This window comes from Sus scrofa, chromosome 15, assembly GCF_000003025.6.
Source record: "Sus scrofa isolate TJ Tabasco breed Duroc chromosome 15, Sscrofa11.1, whole genome shotgun sequence".
In the NCBI taxonomy this organism is placed as follows: Eukaryota; Metazoa; Chordata; class Mammalia; order Artiodactyla; family Suidae; genus Sus; species Sus scrofa.
In genome coordinates, this window is record NC_010457.5 from 15,312,387 (window position 1) to 15,337,184 (window position 24,798).

The window sequence follows — 24,798 nt, forward strand, 5'->3', positions numbered from 1 at the left end:
AGAGGGGCATGGAGTGGGATGGACAGGGGATTTGGGGTTGATAGATACAAACTATTTACGTTTAGAATGGATAAGCAATGAGGTCCTTACCATACAGCACAGGGAACTATATCTAATCTCTTGGGACAGAACATGATGGAAGATAATATGAGCAAAAGAGTGTGTATATATATATATATATATATATATATATGAATGACTGAGTCACTATGCTGTACAGCAGAAACTGACACAATACTGTAAATACTATACTCTACTAAAAATAAAATTTTTCAAAAGGGAAAAAAAAGAAAAATGAGAACAAGAATATCCTCTTGGGAGGAGCCAATGAAATACTTTACACGCAGGGTTTTCCCTTGGTTTGGGCTTGTATGAAATCCTTACAGAAGATTTTAACACTTTATAGGAAGGAAGGAGGGAAGGAAGGAAAGAGAGGGAGGGAAGAAAGGCCAGTGCATGGGTTGCGGGAAGGCTAAAGTAATCATGCAATTAGCCCGATGTTAATAAATGATTATAGTGTCATCCTTTCACACCTTAAATAAGAAGCTGGGAGAAATATTCAGGGCTGCCATCTGAAGATTCACATTCCAGAGGCTGTTGTCTATTCCATCCCCTTTCAAGGACAGCACAGACCTCTTAACCACATATTTATCTGTCACAAAATACCTCTGGTGTGAGTTCCCTACTGGTCTAGTGGTTAGGACTTGCTGCTTTCACCGCTGCAGCCCAGCTTCAATCCCTGGTCTGGGAACTCAGATTCCACATCAAACTGCTACACACCACAGCCAAGGGGGGAAAAAATACCCCTGGTGCCCTCAATCAGCCACAATTTGTAGCCTATTGAAGACAGAACGCATATTTTTAGAAAGCTTAACAGTGACACACCACTGCTCACCCCGGAGACTTCTCAGGATAACTCACTTCCTGTCAAACAGTGGAGTCACACAATGGGGTGGCTCATTGGGGAAGAGCCTCTTTAATGCCCAATAGCCTTAATGGACCAATCTTTAAACAGACCGCCCAGTATGAAAGCTGATTAATCATAGAATCAAGAGGAAAGCTTCTCTTTAACTTTCCATTTCCCTTCTGGCAGAAGACAGATCTGTAATGGGATTTTAACACAGCTTTTTGCAGCTCCCGACTTCTTGAGCAGTAAAACCAGCTTCATGGCAATATTTTTCCTCCTCCACCGCCTCCCTAGCTTTGGGGATCAAATTTTTTCAAATCTGTCTGCGGATGAATCTGACGAGCTTCCTTCATTATTTATCCTGGAGGAAATGAGGAAAAACCATTACCAGTTTGCCTCACAGCACTTGGCAAGGCTAACCACTGAGTACGCTGGTGTCCTGTTTAATCAAATAATTTATTTACACAGGATTGACATTTCTGGTCATACGTCACATTAAAAAGAAGAAAAGCTGAGGCTCTGTCAGCAATGTTCTCCTTTAATTCCTATGAGATATAAATTTGTTCTTCCCCCTCTTAAGAAAAACTTCTTAGATCTCTAGCCTTTAATTTGGAAACATCCCCTCTCTTCACTCTGGGGATTAGGGGCAAAAGGAAGGGAAGGTGCTAGAACATGCACTCACCGAGGTCTGCCTAGCTCACTGCCATGCCTGAGTGGGCACCTGCCTGTGGGAAGAGGAAGGAGTTTGTCTCACACCAGACACCTTCCCTAGAGTATGATGTTCGACCAGGCTTCCTATTTACCCTGGGTTCCAAATGAGGTCAGAGAGCAGTGTTGAGGCAGGCTGCCTGCCTTATGGGTTTTGGAGGATACGCTCTGACTCCCTGCCTCTTCATGTTAACCAACAAATATCAAAATCGCAAGGGGCTGAATGTCAAATATGTGAAGCCAGAAAACCATCCAGTGGGGAGAAGGGAGCGACTGTAGCAACCACGTACCACACTCAGTGCTAGGTATGGACACTCATTTTCTCCTTGAATTCCCATGAGTACAAATTTATCCTCCCCCATTTTACCCACATAGAAACTGGAGCTCAGAGGAGTTAATTAACTTCCCCAAGGTCACACAGCCAGTACAGAACCCAAGCTCATCTTCTTCCAGCTACATCACAAATTATCCCTGGTCTGCTGACTATTGGCTACTGTTCTTCCCCATGTCTTTTTTCCCTCCATTCACAAATGGTCACCGCTTTACCAGTTTTTTTCTTCTTTGGACTACTACGGCTTTAGGACTACCCTCTCCCTGATAACTCCCCAAAGGGTTTTTATTTATGTTACTACCATATTCATCCAACAAGTTGGGTCAGATTCAGAGAGAATGGAATGATTCATCATCTAAATATTCTATATATACCCCACCTGGTACAGCTGTATAAAAACTGTAGGCTATGAATCTTCATATCTAGCGCTGGAAAACAAGTATGTGACCCCTAAGAAGAACAAATTTGGGGGGCACAAACCCTGAAAAACGTAACTGTTATCTCTTCCATTTCTATGCAGTTAAAACTGGACAAATAAATAAGCAAGTAAGCAAACAAATACATGAATAAATAAATAAGGGGAGTTCCCATTGTGGCGCTGCAGAAATGAATCTGACTAGTAACAATGAGGTTTTGGGTTTGATGCCTGGCCTCACTCAATGGGTCAAGGATCTGCCATTGCCATGAGCTTCAGTGCAGGTCACAGATGCAGCTGGGATCTGGTGTTGCTGTGGCTGTGGCAGAGGCCAGCATCTGTAGCTCCAATTCGACCCTTAGCCTGGGAACCTCCATATGCTGCAGGTATGGCCCCAAAAAGCAAAATATAAATAAATAAATAAATAAAATAAGGGTTCAAATGAAGTAAGGACCATCAAGAAAGCCTGATGTGTTCCTTCTTTGCTGTCACTGATTACAACCCTCTCCACCTCCATGCTGTGGCAGGTCCCAGGCTCTCTTATGCATTCACCTCTGGGAGCAATGACATTTGCTGATTACACCCATTTGGTTTTTAGAGGCCAAGGTGGATTGTATTCGCCTTTCCTATTAGCCTAGCAATACCTCCCTGTATTTTTTGCAGTAGATTTTCTAAACTGCAATAGGTTCTAATCAATCTTCCTGGCTTCATTTCTCAGAATCTCACAATCTCCTCAAGAAACGTTTCAACCCTGATTTATCATCATTACCAGACCCTAAATATTCACCAGATTCTATATTATTTATTACACCTAGTTAATTTCCCTGTTCTGGACTTATGGGTCGAATCACAGAGCATGTGAAAGATTAGCCACACAATATGTCACAAAGACTCTACTATAATGCAGAGTCACATTTAGAAAGAAATGTTTCACCTCCACCTCCTACAGCATAGCTTTGAACAGCAGCTGAGCCCTTCTGCTTCTCTTCAAGAAATTGCCCCACATCCAAGCACAGGCTCCCAGCAACCCCTGAACGGCAGGCCAGCAGATGCAGAGCATCAACTTCCCCACGTCCCTCCTGCCTAGCAGGAAAAGCTTCCTCCCCCCCGCCACCTGCTGCTCTATTGGAGCCTGGCAAGGGGCTGCAGGAGAAAGTGATTCCAGGTCAGCCCCAAGTGGGCAGAAAGTGTCCAAAGGCTACAGCAAGATGAGAAGTGAATGCAGGTCACAGGACTATTCTTCTGGGACAAAACAACACTCCTCTTTTGATCTGTCCTAGAGAACAGAACCCCCAGTGGTGACCCTCTCAAGGAGACAGGTCACACACACATCATCCCTCATGCCTTCCTAGAGGCTACCCGTGGGCTTTCCAGTCTACAACTCCCATCGCCCTCCCTTCCCCCAAATAAGGGAAACTTAGTTCAGTCAGTGGCACAAGCAACGCTTGAAGGGGTTCCATCCAAATTCTCTTCCAAGAAAAACGTCTCTGACTTATCCAGGGTTCTGTGCTCCAAGAAGACTTTTCAAAGCCCCGACTGCCCAGGAAGTAGCTGTCTGTCATGTGTTGGCAGATGGGAACAGGCTCCTCCAGGTCTAAAGCTCCCAGAGACCAAGGCTGTGTTCTGTGTTGCTCCAGGTGACAGAACCAAGAAGAGGAGCTGGTGAACCAGGGCTTTCTTCTAAATACAAAAAAGAGCAGAGTCCCTAGCAGGACAGCCTAGCCCATGGAACAGCTGGACAGAGGTTAGGTGACAGCTGCCAGGGAGAGTGTGTGAGACACAAACCAGAAACCTGGCTTAGACCTCTTCCACCTCACCATCGCTGTGACTCTGAGGAGCTATTTCACAGGAAATTCACAGGGTCACTGTGTTCTGCCCCTAGAACAGATTTCTGAGTTCATCTTATTCAGGGGCTGCAAATTAGCAATCCTAAATTGAAGTCAGTCTGGGGGAAAACTTCATTTTGTTCAGAGTATTGGTCCACAGAAACTTACTGTTTCATCTGATAGATCTAAAAACTAAAGGGTTTTGCACAAACATCTGGATTTTTCAGCTTCTCTTAAAAAAAAAAAAAAAAAAAGATTTGGTCACCTGGGCTGTCCCCGTAGATGGGGCTGTGCTCTGTCTCAGACCCTACCACCCCCAACTGCCCCCAGCCTCACATTATAGTTAGTGTTCTGGTGGCTTTCTGTGCCATTGTTTTGTTTTCTTCCAAGTCTTCTTTATCCACATGTATTTTCTGTCTCACCCCTGTGGCCGCAAGTGCTGCCCTAGTTAAACCCTGGATGAGCTAAGGCACAGAGAAGTTAAGTGACTTGTCCAAGGTCACACAGCCAGTTAGTACAAAGAAAGGAACAGAACCCAGGTTTCCCTGTAATCCAGTTCTCCTTCAACTTGATGCCACTGCTAGCCTAGAGATGACTTGTTTCCCTGGACTGATTTGACAGTTCACATTCAGGGTGGGCAAACTGTTCCTTGGCACTTCCATTTAACATTTTCTACTGACTGAGTTTTCACATTTTTCCCTTAAAAAAAAAAAAGTAATAATAGCGAAAAATATAACTCTTCTTTATAGCTGACTTTGCAAATAACTAGCACCCAAAGACCAAACACCCTTCTGTGGGTCCAATAAAAAATCGACCTGATAAACACGTAAGATTTCAATCTTCCTTGAAAAATTGGGAATAGGCCAGAACCCTATTATTTCAGACTCTGCATTGATAGTCCAAATCAATAGTGCAAACAAGATTTCAGGGGGAAAGATTAAAGTAATTGGCAGAACATACTGGTGTTAAGCCACCAGAAGCACTTTCAAAGCAAGGAATTAAATACAAATAATTGATAAGCTCACCACAAATCATCCTTAAATAGATAGATAGATATATTAGGGGCTTTTCAAGACAACTCTCTATAATCTAATTTCAGTTACTTTCTGCACTTGGAAGTGATACAACCGCATATCTCTTAAAATCTTCTGTAATCAGACCTGTAAGCTGATTTAAGCTACCTGTGCTTCCAATTAGTCAGGATTTGAAAGGACTGAGTAAACTGAAGAAAAGACTGGTTAAGAACTTTTAAAGCTTTCACTTGGGGTGTGAAATCCCTCTTGGCAGAGCCAAGGTTTACTCACTCTACCTATGTGTTAAGAAGAGTTTTGTGTTGCCCTGGCACTAAAGAGAGATACAACTTGTGTTAACTTGCTATCACGTCCCTACACAGGAGAGAGTTGGGCTTGGCTGGGTCAGACCATGTCACATTTACACTCACATTTAACTTTAAAAGAACAAGGTAAAAGAATGATTGCTTAGGAAGTTCCCCTGTGGCACAGCAGGTTAAGAACCCAGTGTTGCTGCAGCTGTGGCACAGGTTGCAACTGCAGCACAGGGTTCAATCCCTTGGACTCCTGGCCCAGGAACTTCCTCATGTGGCAGGTGTGGGGGAAAAAATTGCCTAATCGCTGAGGCCACCGATATTGAGCTGTCGGATCAGAAAACTAGGTTGGGGATTACCTTTGCTGTCCATTAAGCCTACTATCATTCACGTAGCCACATAACAGACCAAACAGGCACTGTGGGATGCCTACCCAGGATCCACTCTCCCTTCCTTCCCCTTAGGAAAACTCACATTTCAGTTAAGTAACTAGAACTGATGATCAGCTAGGCTACAACAGGGAGACTTAACTGCTGTTTATAGAGAGCATCCATCCTGATTGGTGGTGTCCAACAGTACTAAATGTAACATATTTAGAATTTCAGTCCATTCCTCAGATAGTCTAAGAACCAGTCCTGACTGTAACAATGAGTCCTGATTAGTATCAGCCAATTTCATCCTATCCTTCTTGCCAGTGATTGGTTTGGGTACCCTGATTTGAGCCAATCAGTACAGAGTATTCCCTCTGCTGACTGCAATTGGGCCACAGTTGGGTCTACAAACTAAATGATCCAATCAGACTGAAGAGAAGGACTAAATATTCTAAATTAACTAAAATAACTAAATTCTGTTTTAGTTCTATGAAGAATGTCCTTGGTAATTTTATAGAGATTGCATTGAATCTGTAGATTGCCTTGGGTAGTAAAGTCATTCTAACAATATTGACTCTTCTAATCCAAGAGCATAGTATATCTTTCCATCTGTTCATGTTGTCTTTGATTTTTTTTTTATCAGCATCTTATAATTTTCAGAGTAAAGGTTTTCTTTTTTTGTCTCTTTAGGTACGTTTATTCCTAGGTATTTTATTCTTTTTGATGGAATGGTAAATGAGATGGTTTCTCTGATTTCTCTTTCTGATTTTTCATTGTTAGTATATAGAAATGCAACCGAGGGAGTTCCCTCTCACAAAGAACAAAGAAGTCACTTGTCTCTGCTGTTAATGGCAGCCCTCTTGAAACTCTGAGGAGACAGTCTATTTACAGATAGAGGTAAGCAGGGGGAGCATAGAGACTTGCAGAGAAATAGAGCCACAGTCCCAAGGGTTCAGTACAGTGTCCAAAAACCGCCCTATCTACTCCTGTCTTCTATTACAAGAAATAGTATATTTCCTTATTGTTTAAACTACTTTAGGCGGGATTTCTGTTCCTTACCGTCCAAAATATTCTACATGTGCACCAGCCAATATACTCAAAGCAGGTTAGAGGGACTTTCCAGGTAAAGGCAGTGTCTTAACCCATTCCCCACGCTTTTAATCAGAGCAGAGAGCAACTCCTAGCTGCTGCCAACAAAGCTCAAAGTTTTTACTGCACCCACACAATGCACCCACACACATGTTTATAACTGGGCAGAACTGGGAGGTTGGCAACATGGTGAAAATAGGGATCTGGAATGAGACAGTCTCGGGTCCAACTCAGTTCAGCCTCTTACAAACTGTGTGACTATATCAAGTGTGTGTCAATGCCTATAAATTATGGGACAAAGACATGTCTTACAGCATTGTTCTGAGAAGTCAATGGAATGCAGTACACAAAATATCTAGTGCACAAGATAGAAGATCAATAAGTAAAAGACATTTTTTTCCTTCTCTTTTTTCCTACCCCATCTTTTAAGAAGTCTTTCCAAATCCCCTAACCCAAGGTTCCAGGCACCCCAAATGCTCCATTTTCCATTTCACTCCTTTCCTTTCTTCCCTTCCAAATCCATACTTGTTTAACTCTATCTCTTCCTGGTATGTTTTAAGTGACTGGTGCATCTTTTTCATTGATTCCAGTGACCGGCACTTACTAAGTGGTGGGTATGGTTAGGACATGTAATGCTCACAACCATAATCACCCAGTAAGGAACATGATATATTTGTTTAGAATTGATGAAATGAGACCTAGAGAAGTGATATAAACTTGCCCATGATTTTTTTAAAAGGGGGAATTAAGAGTAAAGAATTCTAGGCCAATGAGACTCCAAAAGCTGTGCTCTTAGCTACTTCATTACCCTGCCCACCCAAGGAGTAATATATATTATGTATATTCCAGTGGACTGAGAGTTCTTCAAAAGTAGAGCCATTGTACCAGACCTATGAATGAAGAAGCCTTCAGAGGACTTCTTTTGGCTATATCCAGACAAAGGATAACAAATAAGAACAGCCCCGTCCAACCCATGAAAACCAGAATCATGAGAGATAATAACAAATAGTTATTTTAAGTTACTGTGCTTGGTTATAGTTTGCTACAGAACAATAAAAAATTTGAACACTTAAAAAAAAAAAAGTAGAGCCTTTGTTTTCTAAGAGAAGGCAACGACTGGAAGGTCACCTATTCTAAGCCATCATTGATAACACACACTTTTGGTTGCCCTTTGTGCAAGCCTTCTTGAGGCCTGAAAGATACAAAAGAAGCATGAAACATTATTCTTGCCCTCAAGAGGCACCCAACCAGAAGCAGAAATAAGATTTCAGCATAGAAAGCAATAGGACATAGTCTATCTTACTTTCCCAAAGAGAAGCACCCAATCCAAGTTAATGGCATAGAAGGTCAAAAAAAGGAGACCACAGGAGCAAGAATAGGATGAGCAGAGGTGGAGCAGGACTGCAGGCACATGGGGAGGATCCTGTGAGGGAAGGTGATAGGGGTGGAGGAGGTGGAGACAATCATTGGAGGCAACAGAGACAAAACACATAAGGTCTGAAAGACAAACAAAGCCAGACACTAGTTTGAGTGGTAAGGACAGATTTTAAGCAGCCGTATACTATTTGCAAGAGGGAAAGGGTTCTGGTAGGAACTGAACTCAACTTTGTACAGAAGTGACTGGGCATCTTAAAGGGAGGATGAGTGAATGGGGAGGGAATGGTAAGGGATGCTCAATCAGGGAGTGGAAAACGATGACAAGCTGGAAGGGGGCTGGTCCATGTGAAACCCATGTGGCTTTGACATCTGGTGCTTATTAAAGCTGGCTCCCACAGATCCTCAGAGACACAGGCCACATCTTTAGGTGTTGGCTGAAACAAACAATAAATTCTTTAAGCACCCTTGAGTTTTCTCAGGTAGGCATTTTAAGAAGGGCTAGGGACATCCTAGGAGGCAGTCATGAGCTATTAGACGCTGTGTTAGTGTTTGTCTAGTCTATATAGGCCTAGATTGAGGTCTTGTGGAAGACCTGGAGGAGCCTGGCTGGAGTTTGGTCAAGGAGAGAGTCTGTTGGCGGGGCATCTTCTAGCCAGCGGGCTGGGCATTGACAGAGCTTCCATACACAGATGAGCAGTAGATTGATGGGATCGATAATGAGAAGTCAAAAACCAGGCTGGCAATTTTGAACTCTCCCTTAGAGGTGGGGTAAGCACCAGACCCATTTTGCCCAAGATTGGGGGTGGGGGTGTTTCTCAGAATGAGAGATGCTTGGTGCTAAAATGGGGAAAATCAGGCAAACGAGGACCTGTTGACCATCACCCCACTCAGAGGCACCAGGCTCCTGAGAAAGGGGACTGAGCAGAAAGGCAGTGTGAGTAAGAATTAGTGGTTAACGTGATTCCTCCTGCTGTAAATAAAGCTTAAGACCTCAAGCCTCAATGGCCCTTTGGCAGGTCAGGTTAGGAATCAATGTTCCAAGGTTTCTGAGCTGAGACAGGTCTGCCTGATTTGCTTTGTGAACCTTGAACACACAACACTGTGCTCCATGAATCTTTGGAGAAGGTAAGACCACTCATTGCTAGATCTGCAGTTAAAGAACATTGAGGAAGTTGACTCAGTGCAGAAAGACTGGATTGGAATTCCCTTGCCACCTATCACTAGCTACACATGTGACCCTATGCATGTTCTTGACCTTCCCTAAGCCTCAGTCTCCTCATCTGTAAAACAGAGATTAAAAACATCACCTCAGGAGTTCCCATAATGGCACAGTGGAAACAAATCTGACTAGGAACCATGAGATTTCGGGTTCGATCCCCGGCCTCACTCAGTGGGTTAAGGATCCGTGCTGCTTTGAGCTGTGGTGTAGGTCGCAGACGTGGTTCAGATCCTGTGTTGCTCTGGCTATGGTGTAGGTCAGTGACTATAGCTCCGATTAGACCCCTAGCCTGGGAACCTCCATATGCCACGGGTCCGGCCCTAAAAAAAAAGAAGAAAAAACATCACCTTACTCGCAGGGCTCCTGAGAGAAGTAAATGAGAGGATGCATGCAAGGCCCTTAACAGCGTGCCTGGAATGTATTAAACATTCAGTGAGTAGCAGGTACTGTTATCATCACAGTAGTTGTTTTTGTTGTTAAGCATGGGAAAGAAGCATGATTTTCTCCACAGTGTTTAAAGGTCAACATTCTGGAACATTTCCACTGGGTTAGATTTTGAGGTGAAATAAACCTACATGAGGAATCTGTCACATAAACAGAAGTTGACCCTGAGTGCCTCAGACTTAAGTAATGGCCACTCAGAAAATTCTGAAAAACAAAGCAGACTAGTGAAAAATGCTCGGATTGCCACTGGGTGCCATCTATCAGAGGGAGGCCTCACCCCAGATTTTATTTTCTATGTTAGGGTAAGGCCAAAAGAAGGGGAACAAAATCCAATTAAAAAAACAGAATTGATTTCAGAAATTCATGTACATAGAGCATCATTCTTGCTCTTCAAGGAAAACTCTATCAGCATCAAGCATGCTTAAAAACACAGAGCGCTAAACCATTTATTTATTAATCTTTTAAAAATAGGCTTTTCTTTTCAGGCCTCAGGAACAAAGTATAATCAAATCACACTGTAAAATACTGACACTGGATTATTGCTGCAGTAATGAGCAAAATCCAAAAGAGGACCAGGGGAAGGGGAAGGCACCTGTTGGGGCAGGGGGTTGCTGAGTCCAAGGGGGCCTCTGAAAGGAGCAATGCAAGTGGCCCACTCAGGACCCTTTAAAAGGCCAGAGCATGTCCAGCCACAGCCATCCTGTCACTGTTATGACTACATGGGCCCCTACATCAGACCCACATGCCCTTCTCCTGGACTCTCAGCCCCCAAAGAATCCTGGCTTTGTCACTCACACATTTTTTATTTATTTATTTATTTATTTTCACTCTTGGCCGCCCCAAGGCATATGGAGCTCCCAGGCCAGGGATCAGATCCAAGCCACTCTTGACCTAAACCAAAGCTGCGGCAACACTGGATCCTTACCACACTGTGCTGGGCCAGGGATCAAACCCATGTTCCAGTGATCCCAAGATACCGCCAGTCCCATTGCACTTCAGTGGGAGCTCCCACTCACACATTGTAATACCAGACTTGACCTCTCAAAACCTTGGCCTCAGTTTTCCCAGCTGTCCAATTGCCATATTGTCCAATATGTCCAGGAAGACCATATTGACTGCTCAGGATTATTTTAAAGATTAAGAAGAAATATATGTGACATGCTTAGCTCAGTGCCTGGCACACAGTGAGCCCCAGGGTCTTTTGCCCTGTGTCCTATGATCTCTTAGCCCCCCCAGCTCTTCCAAACCCCCAACTTATACCATTTCCTAGAACATGGTGTTGCTTGAGCAAGTATGTCCCACTTCATCAGTATACATTTTTCCAACCACACAACAGCAAGGTTAATTCTTCAAAGTCAGGAATGGCTGATTATTTAATAAACACATAGAACATATGTGCCAATCTCATCTCTAAATCTTTGCAAATGTTGACTTGTTAAATGGTCTTTACTATTAACATTCCTATTTTACAGATGAGGAAACTGAGGTCTAGAGAGAGAGATTAACTTGCCCAGGTAGCACCTCATCAGCTGCTGTGCTGAGATGTGAACTCATGAAGCTGACCCCAGAGATCAAGCTCTTAACCAGCAGACCCCTGGTATTTTAGACTTCTGAGCCTCACAGTGCCTGCCCCATGGAAGGCCCTCCACAAAGCCCCATTAACATAAAGATGATTAAACCCACAAGTAGCTCTTTGCCCATAAGGAAACCAAACAAAAGAGAGGTTACCTAGTTCATCCTAGAGAGACAACAGGGAAGTAGATTATGATCCAAAGCATCAGATCCCTAGTGGTATGCTCTTTCTGCCACAATGGAAGGGGTGGTGAGGGTGATCTCACCCCAGGGCCCCACCTGGCAGCCCCTGGCGGGTCTCCACACTTTGGGTTGGTGGTGAGTCACAACTCACTGGCTCTGATTTTCGGGAATACTTAGAGTTGTGTGTGTACAAGAGAGCCAGCTGAACTTGAGCCCACAGGCCACCGGCAGGCCAGAGGAGTGAAGCCGAGGCCAGCCCAGATGCCAGATGCCTCACACTCCTCACTGCTGGGGGCAAATCTTCAGTGACTTCAATTAAGCATCCCAAGTACAGGAGGTTTCCCCCAAAAAATGCTGCTTCTGGGGGCCTACAGAACTGCCTTTCAGGTCCTTTCTACATCTTTTCACAATTCAGTAAACCAGTCCTTAAAAACTCAAGACCATAATTTCCTAATGTTAACCCTTTGCAGCCATCACTGTGTTACCTTGTGCTGCCAGGAAAACTACTGTTGTGTGGCCTGGACACAGTCTCAGGAGTCAGGGGCTGGGTTCCAATCTCAGCTCCTGAACTTGATATCTGTGGGGCACTGGGCTTTGTGCCTTGGTTTCCTCTCATTTAAAAGGGGAATAATCATAGTACCTACCTCAGAGGCCAGTTTTGAGGATTAAATGAGTTGTGTGTATGTATATGTATTACACATATATATGTGTGTAAGGCACACCTCAATTTATTGCACTTACATTTTTTACAAATTGAAGGTTTGTGGCCACCTTGTATCAAGTCAATCAGCACCATTTTTCTATCAGCATTTACTCACTTCATGTCTCTATGTCACCTTTTGGTAATTCTTGCCATACTTGAAACTTTTTCATTATTATTATATCTATCATGGTGACCTGTGATCAGTGATCTCTGATGTTACAACTGCAAAAAGATTATGACTTCCTTAAGTTTCAGATGATGGTTAGCATTTTTTAGCAATAAAGTATTTTTAATTAAGATGTGTAAATAGTTTTGGGGGTTTTTTAAGACATAAAGTTATTGCACACTTAGACTATAGTGTGAAACATAACTTACATGTACTGGAAGACCAAAAAATGTGTATGCCTCGCTTTATTACAATATTTGCTTTACAGTGGTGGTCTGGCACTGAACCCACAACATCTCTGAGGTATGCCTGTATACATATACACAAATACACACTGTGTATATACTATACCATACCTGATATATGTGTATGTGTGTTATGTGTGTATATATTCATGTGTGTATACATACAGAGGTGGGAGTATATAGTTATATGCAGGTATAGTTATGGATTGAGCTGTTCTCCCAATATTTATATGTTGAAGTCTTAACCCCTAGTACCTCAGAATGTGAACTTGTTTAGGCAGGGTCTCTACAGAGGTAATCAAGTTAAAATGGAGTTATCAGGGTGGGGCCCTAATCCAATGCCACTAGTGTCCTTATAAAAAGAGGCAATTTGGACAGTCATGTATAGAAGGAAGGCAACGTGAAGACACAGGGAGAAGATGGGCATCTACAAGCCATGGAGAGAAGCCTGAAACAGATCCTCCCATACAGCTCTCAGGAGGAACCACACTTGTCTCAGACTTCTAGGCTTCAAAACTGTGAGAAAATAAATTCTGTTCTTTAAACCATGCAGTGTGTATGTGTGTGTTGCGGGGGAGGCACAGGAGGTTGTAGGGGAGAAGGAGGTACCGCCTCTCAAAAAAGCACCCAGCACATGTAAGGAGCAGTACTTAACTATTAGCTACTTACAGTAGTAAAGATGTTATTCATCAGAAAGTGTGGAGTTTTACATTGGAATTCAAAAGAAACCAGACCCATGGATACAAAATTTCAAAAGAGGAACTACAGGATGGCTGCAATCCACATGTGTGCCACTGAAAAGCCAGGCCAGCCAGGCTCAGCATCTCAGAGCTGCACCATTACGAGGACTAAAGCAGAGTCTCTCTACAGTTTGTTCTGGTCCCTAGTGCTTTTCTCTGGCTCTTAGGAGTCAAACATGAGTCAATATCACCACTGATTTAACATTAAAACAACCATTTCCTACTGTTCCTCTCTCTGGCTTGCAAATGGAAATGTATTCTGTTATATCAAGGAAAGTTATTTTAAAAAGTTACACTGTAGAGCTAATTATCTGTGAATGTGTCTCAGTATCCTGCAATCAAATCACAATGCAGACCTTTTGAGACTGAGTCTGATGGAAGGTTGCAACTGCCTTCTCCCCGTGACCCCTTCTTGCCTATTTTTGTGTTCACCGAAAGTCTCGTTTTCCCTCATTGACTGTTCATTATAATTAAACTATAAATTTGAACTCTTGATGTAATAGAGATTTATTCTAGTACAAAATCCTGATTCTTATTTGTGTAACAAATTGAGAGACATACAGAAGGTTATATACAAAAAAGAGAGGAAATATGATGGTTAATTTTATGTATCAACTTGACTGGGCCACAAGGCACCCACATATTTTGTTAAACATTATTCTTGGGTGTGTCTGTAAGGGAGTTTCCAGAAGAGGTTAATATTTACAGCAGTCAGGACCTACTGTCTAGCATAGGAAACTATACTTAATACCTTGTAATAACCTATAATGGAATAGAATATAAAAAAAGAAACTACATATTTCTAGATATGTATGTAACTGAATCACTTTGCTGCATACCTGAAACTAACACAACATTGAAAATCAAATATATTTCAATAAACATTTTAAAAAATTAAAAAACTGGAGGTCCCATTATGGCTCAGCAGTAACAAATCCAACTAGGATCCATGAGGACCTGGGTTCAATCCGTGGCCTTGCTCAGTGGGTCTAGAATCCAATGTCGCCATGAGCTGTGGTGGAGGTCACAGACACGGCACAGATTTGGCATTGCTATGGTTGTGGCCAGCAGCTACAGCTCCAATCCAACCCCTAGCCTGGGAACTTCCATATGCTGTGGTTACAGCCCTAAAAAGACAAAAATAAGTAAATAGATAGATAGATAACTGAAAAAATTTACATCAGTGTATGGAGTAAAGCAAATCACCCTCCCCAATGTGGAAGAGCCTCACTTAATCCACTGGAGGCCAGAACAAGACAAAAAGGCTGAGGAACAGAGAAGTCTCTCTCTCTGCCTGACACTGAGCTGGCACATAGGTTTTCTCCCGCCTTTGGGCCTGGACTGGCACTTACACCAATGGCTATCCTGTTCACAGACCTTCAGACTCAGATGGGAATGACACCATAGGCTCTCCTGGGTCTCCAGCTTGCTGACTGCAGCTCTGGGGACTTGTCAGCCTCTGTAATCATATTTCTCATAATAAATTCCTTTAATTCCTTTTTTTTTTTTTTTTTGTCTTTTCAGTGCTGCACCCATGGCATATGAAAGATCACAGGCTAGAGGTTGAATCAGAGCTGCAGCTGCTGGCCTACACCACAGCCACAGCAACACCAAATCCATGCCACATCCACAGCCTACACTGCAGCTCAGAGCAATGCTGGATCCTTAAGCCACTGAGTGAGGCCAGGGATCAAACTTGCAACTTCATGGATACTAGTCGGGTTCTTAACCCGCTGAGCCACAATGGGAGCCCCTCCTTACAATAAATTTCTTGATAGAGACAGAGACATAGAGATCTTCTTTGGTTTTTGTTTCCCTGGAGAATACTGACCACTAATACAGTGGCTATCCCGTAACTGGCTAATATTCCCCATATCACACTCTTGGGAGAAACTGCTTTTTAAATTTCATTCAAATAAATGTTGCCTCCTATAGGCATCATTACTATGCTCCTTCCTCTCGGCAGAATAAGGATGGCAGCCGGGACACTCAGACACAAGGTTCTGCTGAACCATGGGGACAGTGCCGACCCTCAGAGCTGGCCTATTTGCTTTCCCTTCATCTTACGGCCACATTCCAGGTCACTAAACTAGATTACTAATCTTGTTGTGTACACCAAATTCTTTTTGGAAAAGGATATGTATGGTCAACAAGTAATTTCACTTAACTGGTATATCCAAATTTCATCTACCTCCACCTTTTTATGATAACGGCCAGGTATTTTCCATGAAAGAAACAAGTGAACAACGTTTCGCTTTTCTTTTCTCACTCTTTTTTCCTTTTTCCCCAAAGATAATCTCTCCAGAGGAGAACTGAATAATGTAAAAAAGCATGATTTGAAAAATATCACATCACCTGACAGTTTCTGAAGCATCACCATGTTCTCTATAATTATTTTTAACTGTAGGCTCAACAGGCAGATATATTGGCTTATCTCCTCCTGCCCAGGTTCCTGAAAGACAAAACATAGCAATTACTGTTAAAGGAAAGAATTACAAAAATCATGCATCTTTAATGAAAAGCACAGGAATAGAAATATTATTATCTTGCTTGGCTGGTTCCCAGTTTGAGCCTCTCCTGAGCATGTCCTGACAGTAATTTTGGGAAGAGTGGAGAGAACCTTATATTGGGGGTGGGGGGGTCAGGATCCAGGGGTGAGTGTCCTGGAGTTCCAGTCCTGCCCCTGGATTTAAGCAGCTAGATGACATTGGGCGAGTCAATTATTCTTTGCGGATCTCGGTCACCTTGTAAAATCAGTGTCTGGAATGCCTCATAATTAAGGCAGATTAGTGTAATGGTTAGAGTATGGGTGCTGGGCCAGCCCAAGTGACCCAGGATGAGTTATATAACTCTTCGCTTCGGTCCTTACTTGTGAAATGGAAACAAAAATCGCATTCCCTCAAAGCATCTTTGTGAGATTTAACCAAATTAATACCTGTAAGTATAGAGAAGGCCTTCTTTAAATGACAGCTATTATGATTATCCCCAAAGTGCCTTATCATTTTTAAATTATTCAATGCTATGACTCTGAGACAACCCCCACCATTCTTGATATTCTGGGATTTCACAACTGGGATAGAAAGTGAACACAGAAAGGAGTTCCCCTTGTGGCTCAGGAGGTTAAGAACCTGACTAGTATCTGTGAGGATGTGGGTTAGATCCCTGGCTTCACTCAGTGGGTTAAGGATCCAGCATTGCCACAAGCTGCAGTGTAGGTGGCAGATGTGACTCAGATCCTTCATTACTGTGGCTGTGGAGTAGGCCAGCAGCTACAGCTCCAATTCAGCCTCTAACCTGGGAATTTGCATATGCCACAGGTGCAGCTATAAAAAAAGAAAAAAAGAAAGAAAGAAAGAAAGAAAGAAAGAAAGAAAGAAAGAAAGAAAAAGAAAAGGAAGTGAACATGAAGGAAAATGTTATATTTTTCTCCCTTTATCAATACATTAATAGAAAGTTAAAAGTCATAGAAATTTCTCAAGTTCAAAGATAAAATAGGGTCATTAGTGTAAAATGAACACTTACACAAGGTAGAAGCCTTAAAAGAGGTGTGTGGGGAGGATATATTTTGTCTTTCAAGGAAAAAAAAAATTCATTGAGCACCCGACATCTGTGGGATGATCTACCATCTCATTTCGTTAAACTATCCAACATCACTACCAAGCAGTCACTACTGTTCCCATTTTACAGATGAGGAATTAGAGGCTCAAGAAAGCTGATCACAGTTGCAAAGGCACATGTCTCTTCAAAGGCAGACTCAGATTCCTCCCAGGCCTGCCTATGGAGCCTGTACTTCTTCCACACCAGAAGGCTGGCTTCATAATACAGGCCTTCCTCATTCAGATTGAAAGTGGTTCTGGGGAAGTTGTTTTTTTATAAAACAAACTAATTTAAGTGTAGCAGAAACATTTGCTCTTTAAAAGACCACTTATATAAATTTTGATATGAAGCAAACCATAAAATCTTCTGCAAAATACTCTATCACTTCCTAATTTCTTAATATTACTGGCAGGAAAACAAGGACAGATGTTGAATTAAGGATGGTCACAGAGGAGATACTTGGAAGGCACTGGAAAAGAATCTGAAATCAGATGACCTAGGTTTTAGTCCTACTTTTGACAATTATTAGCAGAATGCAGTCACTCTCAGATCAGACTCTCAGATCAAAGATAACTGCAGGGCCTCTCATAACTTATGAAGTAAGAGAAAAGATGAGAAAGACTCCAATTTCTGAGCTGCTAGTCTTAATTATTTGGTTCTGTCTTAACAGAGTGTTTCTAAAATAACTTACAAGTTGGAATGCCCAGATACAATCTGAAACAACACTTCTACAAATCCTTTCCAGATTCCACCCATCACCAGGTGAAAATGAGAATTCATTCCCCAGCTCCAGATCTGGGTCTTGAGGTTTCATAAATATCCACAAGTCATGATTGCAGGTATTTCTCCCCAAACCATGTGCTAAGGCCCAGGAAGCAGAAACTAGCTCCTCCTTTTTTTTTTTTTTTTTTTTGTTTTGGCTACCCCATGACCTGTGGATTTCCTAGATCAGATTCTAGGCGCAATTACTACCTATGCCACAGCTGCAGCAATGCCAGATAATTTAACCCACTATTCAGAGCCAGGGATCAAACCTGCATCCTGGCACTGCAGAGATGCTTGCACCACTGATCCCCTTGCACCACAGTAGGTACTCCTTCATTTTGTTTTTGGTTGTGAGTTTTTGGTGCTTTATATTTTTTTTCTGCACCCCTCATAGTGTACCACATTCATGTTCAATAAATGAATGCTGAATGAGGGAATGAATCTCTGAATTACATTTATCTGTGCCTGGGTACAGAGCCATTAATGCGGCCCAGTGCAAGATGCAAATTAAGAACCCCTGTTCCAAAAGAAGGAGAAAAGTAATATTAAAGATTTGGGACTGGGATGGGATTAAGATGGTGGAACAGAAGGACTGGAGCTCAACTTCTATCCTAAAAACAACAAAATTCACAACTAAAGGCTGATCAATCTTCAACCAAATGGACTAGAAACCTTAAAAAAGATATCTTACTCCAGAAGAAAAAGAGGAGGACACAAAAAGAGGTAGGAGGGGCAATTTCGTGATATAAACAACCCCATACCTCCTGGGTGGGAAGCTCCACAGACTGAAAACTAACTGGTTCACAGAGACTCACCTACAGGAGGGAGAGTTCTGAGCCCCACATCAAACTCTCACGTGTGGGGATCTGGCACTGGGAGAAAAAGTCCCTGGAGCATCTGACATTGAAGGCCAGTGGGGCCTATGTGCAGGAGCTCCACTGGACTGGGGGAAATGGAGACCCCATTCTTAAAAGGTGCACACAGACTTACACGTGCACTGGGTCCCAGGGCAAAGCAAAGTCTCCAAGGGAATCTGGGTCAAACCTGATTGCAGTTCTTGGAGGACATCCTGGGAAAACAGAGGTAAATGTGGCTTGTTGTGCGAGAAGGACATTGAAAGCAAAGCTCACGGGAATATTCAGCAGTGTGCCTTTCTCTGGAGGTGGTCATTTTGGGAAAATCTGGCCCCATCCATCAGTCAGCTGCTGAGAAGCCCCAGGGCAAACAACAACCCAGGTGGGCTCACAGCCCTGTCCCTCAGTAAACAGGCTACCTAAAGACCCCTCAGGCACAGAGCTGCCTCTAATCCCATCCAGAGACTAAGCCCCACCCACCAGAGGGATTAGAATTGGCTCCACCCACCAGTGGGCAGGCATCAGCTCCTCCCATTAGGACGCCTACAGTAAGCCCCCCTACCAACTTCAGCCACAGGGGGGGCAGACACCAGAAGTAAGAGAGGCTACAACTCTATTATCTGTAAAAAGGTCACCACACCAAAAACCTATAAAAATGAAAAGACAGAGAACTATAACTCAGATGAGAGAGAAAGGAAAAACCCCAGAAAATCAGCCAAGTGATCATATTCTCAGGAAAAAGACTTTAGGAAGTTGATGCTGAAGATGATGCAAGACATTGGAAATGAACTGGAGGCAAATATGAATAACTTACATGAAACACTGAGCAAAGAGATACAAGATATAAAACTGAAACAAGAAGAGATGCAAAATACAATCACTGAAATAAAAAATTCACTAGAAGCAGCTAACAGCAGAATATAGGAGGCAGAAGAACGAATAAGTGAGGTGGAGGACAGATTAGTGGAAATTATGGATGTGGAATGGAAAAGAGAAAAAAGATTGAAAAGAAATGAAGAGAGTCTCAGAGAACTCTGGGACAACATTAAATGCACCAACATCCATATTATAGGGGTGCCAGAAGGAGAAGAGAGAGAAGGAGACAGAAAAAATATTCCAAGAGATAATAGCCAAAAACTTCCCTAACATGGGAAAGGAACCACTCACTCAAATCCAGGAAGCACAACGAGTACCATGTAAAATAAACCCAAGGAGGAATACCCTGAGACACATATTAATCAAACTGACCAAAATTAAAGACAAAGAGAAAAGCTTGAAAGCAGCTAGGGAAAAGAAACAAATAACATATGAGGGAACCCTGATAAGGTTATGGGCAGATTTTTCAGCAGAAACTCTGCAGGCCAGAAGGGAGTGACATGATATAATTAACATGATGAAAGGAAAAACCTCCAACCAAGATTACTCTACCCAGCAAGGCTCTCATTCAGATTTGAAGGGGAAATCAAAACCTTCACAGAGAAGCAAAAACTGAAGAATTCAGCAACACTAAACCAGCCTTACAAGAAATACTAAAGGAACTTCTCTAGGCAGAAAAGAACAAGAGCAGAAGGAAAGAAAAAAGAGCAACGAAAACAAATCCAAAGCAGTTAATAAAATAGCAATAAGAACATACATATCAATAATTACCTTAAATGTTAATGGACTAAATGCCCCAATCAAAAGACATAGACTGGCTGAATGGATACAAAAATGAGATCCATATATACGCTGTCTTCAAAAGACCCTCTTCACTTCCAGGGACACATACAAATTGAAAGTGAGAGGATAGAAGAAAACATTTCACGCAAATGGGGATCAAAAGAAAGCTGGAGTAACAATACTCATATCAGACAAAATAGACTTTAAAATGAAGAATGTTTTAAGGGACAAAGAAGGTCATTACATAATGGTCAAAGGATCAATCCAAGAAGAAGACAGAACAATTTTAAATATCTACACACCCAACATAGGTTCACCACAATATATAAGGCAACTGCTAACAACCTTAAAAGGAGAAATTGACAATAACACAATCATAGTCAGGGACTTTAACACCCCACTTACAGCAATGGACAGATCAACCAGACAGAAAATCAATAAGGAAACACAGGCCTTGAATGAAGCATTAGAACAGATGCACTTCATAGATATTTATAGAACATTCCATCCAAAAGCAACAGAATACACATTCTTCTCAAGTGCACATGGAACATTCTCTAAGATGGATCACATCCTGGAATACAAGTCCAACCTTGGTAACTTTAAGAAAATTGAAATCATATCAAGCATCTTTTCCAACCATAACACTATGTGACTGAAAATCAACAACAAGAAAAAAACTGCAAAAAACACAAACACATGGAGACTAAACAGTATGCTACTAAACAACCAATGGATCACTGAAGAAATCAAAGAGGAAATTAAAAAATATCTAGAAGCAAATGACACTCCAAAACCTATGGGATGCAGCAAAAGCCGTTCTAAGAGGAAAGTTTATAGCAATACAAGCCCACCTCAGGAAACAAGAAAAAGCTCAAATAAACAAGCTAACTTTACATCTAAAGCAGCTCAAGAGAGAACAGACGAGACCTAGAGTTAGTAGAAAGAAACTGTAAAGATCAGAGCAGAAATCAATGAAATAGAAATGAAGAAAACCATAGAAAACATCAATGAAATGGAAAGCTGGTTTTTTGAAAAGATCAACAAAATTGATAAACTCCTAGCCAGACTTATCAAGCAAAGAAGAGAGAGGACTAAAATCAATAAAATTAGAAATGAAAAAGGAGAAGTAACAACGGACATCACAGAAATACAAAGGATCAAAAGAGACTACTAATGCAACTATATGCCAATAAAATGGAAAATCCAGAAGAAATGGACAAATTCTTAGAAAACTACAATCTTGCAAGACTAAACCAAGATTAAAGCGAAAAGGTGAATGGACCCATCACAAGAACTGAAATTGAAACTGTGATTAAAAAACATCCAACAAACAAAAGTCCAGGACCAGAAGGCTTCACAGGCGAATTCTATCAACCATTTAGAGAAGAGCTAACACCTCTCCTTCTGAAACTATTCCAAAAAATTGCAGAGGAAGGGATACTTCCAAAATCATTCTATGAGGTCACCATCACCCTGATACCAAAACCAGACAAAGATACCACACACACACAAAAAGAAAAATACAGGCCAATTTCACGGATGAACATCGATGCAAAAATCCTCAACAAAATACTAGCAAACCGCATCCAACCATACATTAAGAGGATTGTACATCATGATCAAGTGCGATTTATCCCAGGGATGCAAGGGGTCTTCAATATCTGCAAATCCATCAGTGTGATACACCACATTAGCAAACTGAAGAATAAAAACCAAATGATCCTCTCAATAGACTCAGAAAAAGCCTTTGACAAAATCCAACACCCATTTCTGATGAAATCCCTTAAGAAAGTGGGCATAGACGGAACCTACCTCAACATGATAAGGGCCATATATGACAAACCCACAGTGAACATCATTCTCAATAATGAAAAGCTGAAAAAATTCCCATTGAGATAAGGAGCAAGACAAGGATGTCCGCTCTTGACACTACTCTTCACCATAGTTTTGGAAGTCCTAGCCACCAGCCATCAGAGAAGAAAAGAAATAAAAGGAATCCAAACTGGAAAGGAAGAAGTAAAACTATCCCTATTTGCAGATGACATGATACTATACCCAGAGAATCCTAAAGACTCTACCAGAAAACTGTTAGAGCTCATCCATGAATTTGGCAAAGTTGCAGGATACAAAATTAATACACAGAAATCGAAAGCATTTCTATACACTAACAATGAAAGAGCAGAAAGAGAAATTAGGGGAGTAATCCCATTTACCATCACATCCAAAAGAATAAAACACCTAGGAGTAAACCTACCTAAAGAGACAAAAGACCTGCACTCTGAAAATTACGAGACACTGATGAAGGAAATAGATGGAAAGACATACCATGCTCGTGGATTGGAAGAGTTAGTATTATCAAAATGACTATACTACCTAAGGCAATCTACAGATTCAATGCAATCCCTATCAAATTACCAAGGACATTTTTCACAGAACTCGAGCAAAATATTTTAAAATTTGTGTGGAAGCACAAAAGACCCAGAATAGCCAAAGACATCCTGAAAAAGAAAAATGGAGCTGGAGGAATCAGGCTCCCGGACTTCACACTATACTGCAAAGCAACAATCATCCAAACCATATGATACTGGCACAAAGACAGAAATACAAACTGGTGGAAAAAGATAGAAAGCCCAGAATTAAACCCATGCACCTACAGCCAACTCATCTATGACAAAGGAGGCAAGGATATACAATGGAGAAAAGATAGCCCATTCAATAAGTGGTGCTGGGAAAAACTGGACAGCCACATGGAAAAGAATGAAATTAGAACACTCCCTAACGCCATACACAAAAATAAACTCCAAATGGATTCAAGACCTAGATATAAGACCAGACGCTATAAAACTCTTAGTAGAGAGAAATCATAGGCCAAACTCTCTCTGACATAAACCACAGCAACATCTTCTCAGATCCTCCTCTTAGAGTATTGACAATAAAAACAAAAATAAACAAATGGGACCTAATCAAACGTCAAAGTTTCTGCACAGCAAAGGAAACCCTAAACAAAACGAAAAGACAACCCACAGAATGGGAGAAAATCTTTGCAAGTGCATCAACTGACAAGGGATTCACCTCCAAAATTTATTAACACCTCCTACCACTCAATACCAAGAAAACCAAACAACCCCATCAAAAAATGGGCAGAAGAGCTAAACAGACAGTTCTCCAAAGAAGACATACAGATGGCCAAGAAACACATGAAAAGATGTTCAACATCACTCGTTATTAGAGAAATGCAAATCAAAACCACATGAGGTACCACCTTACACCAGCCAGAATGGCCGCCATCCAAAAGTCTACAAACAAGAAGTGCTGGAGAGGGTGTGGAGAAAAAGGAACCCTAGTACACTGTGGGTGGGATTGTAAATTGGTGCAACCACTGTGGAAAACAGGATGGAGATGCCTCAGAACACTAAACATAGAACTACCATTTGATCCTGGGCATCTGTCCAGAGAAAACCATGACTCAAAGAGACACATGTACTCTGATGTTCATTGCAGCACTCTTTTCAATAGCCAAGATGTGGAAACAACCTAAATGTCCATCGACAGAGGAGTGGATCAAGAAGATGTGGTACCTACACACAATGGAATATTATTCAGCCATTAAAAGGAACAAAATAATGGCATTTTTAGCAACATGGATGGACCTAGAAACTATCATGCTAAGTGAAGCCAGCCATACAGTGAGACACCAACATCAAATGCTTTCACTGACATGTAAAATCTGAACAAAGGACAGAATGAACTTCTTTGCAGAACAGATGCTGACTCACAGACATTGAAAAACTTATGGTCTCCAAAGGAGACAGTTTGTGTGGTGGGGGGATGTGCTTGGGTTGTGGGATGTAAATCCTATGATCATTATACAACTACAGATGTGATCGATTCATCTGAGTAATAAAAAAAATGAAATAAATTTAAAATAAAAGAAAAGAAAAGGTTTGGGACTGGCTGATACACACTGTGGTATATGAAATGGTTGGCCAACAGGGACCTGCCGTACAACATAGAGAACTCTACCCAATATTCAGTGATAATCTATGTGGGAAAGAATTTGAAAAAGAATGGACATATGTGTATGTATAATTGAACCTCTTTGTTGTACAGCAAAAATTATCACAACATTGTAAATTAACCATACTTCAATGAAACTTTAAAAATGCTACTCTAATGATGAAAAATCAAAAAGAAAAAGGTACTAAAATACAAAGCTTTCTCCTTTGTTCTGTGGTCTCTCTCTTTACCTGTCATGGTGTCTTTTATTTGTTATTTAATGTCATTCTAAATAAATAAGTTT

At 41.7% G+C, this 24,798-nt stretch overlaps 1 protein-coding gene across 1 annotated transcript in view; it reads right to left on the reverse strand.

Annotated features, from left to right (window-relative positions):
- The window catches only part of THSD7B (thrombospondin type 1 domain containing 7B), a 1,521,641-nt gene that overhangs the window by 1,223,392 nt on the left and 273,451 nt on the right, over nucleotides 1-24,798 (reverse strand). The window contains 1 exon segment of the mRNA XM_021075621.1: nucleotides 15,976-16,072. The gene's annotated coding sequence lies outside the window, so the exon portion shown is untranslated.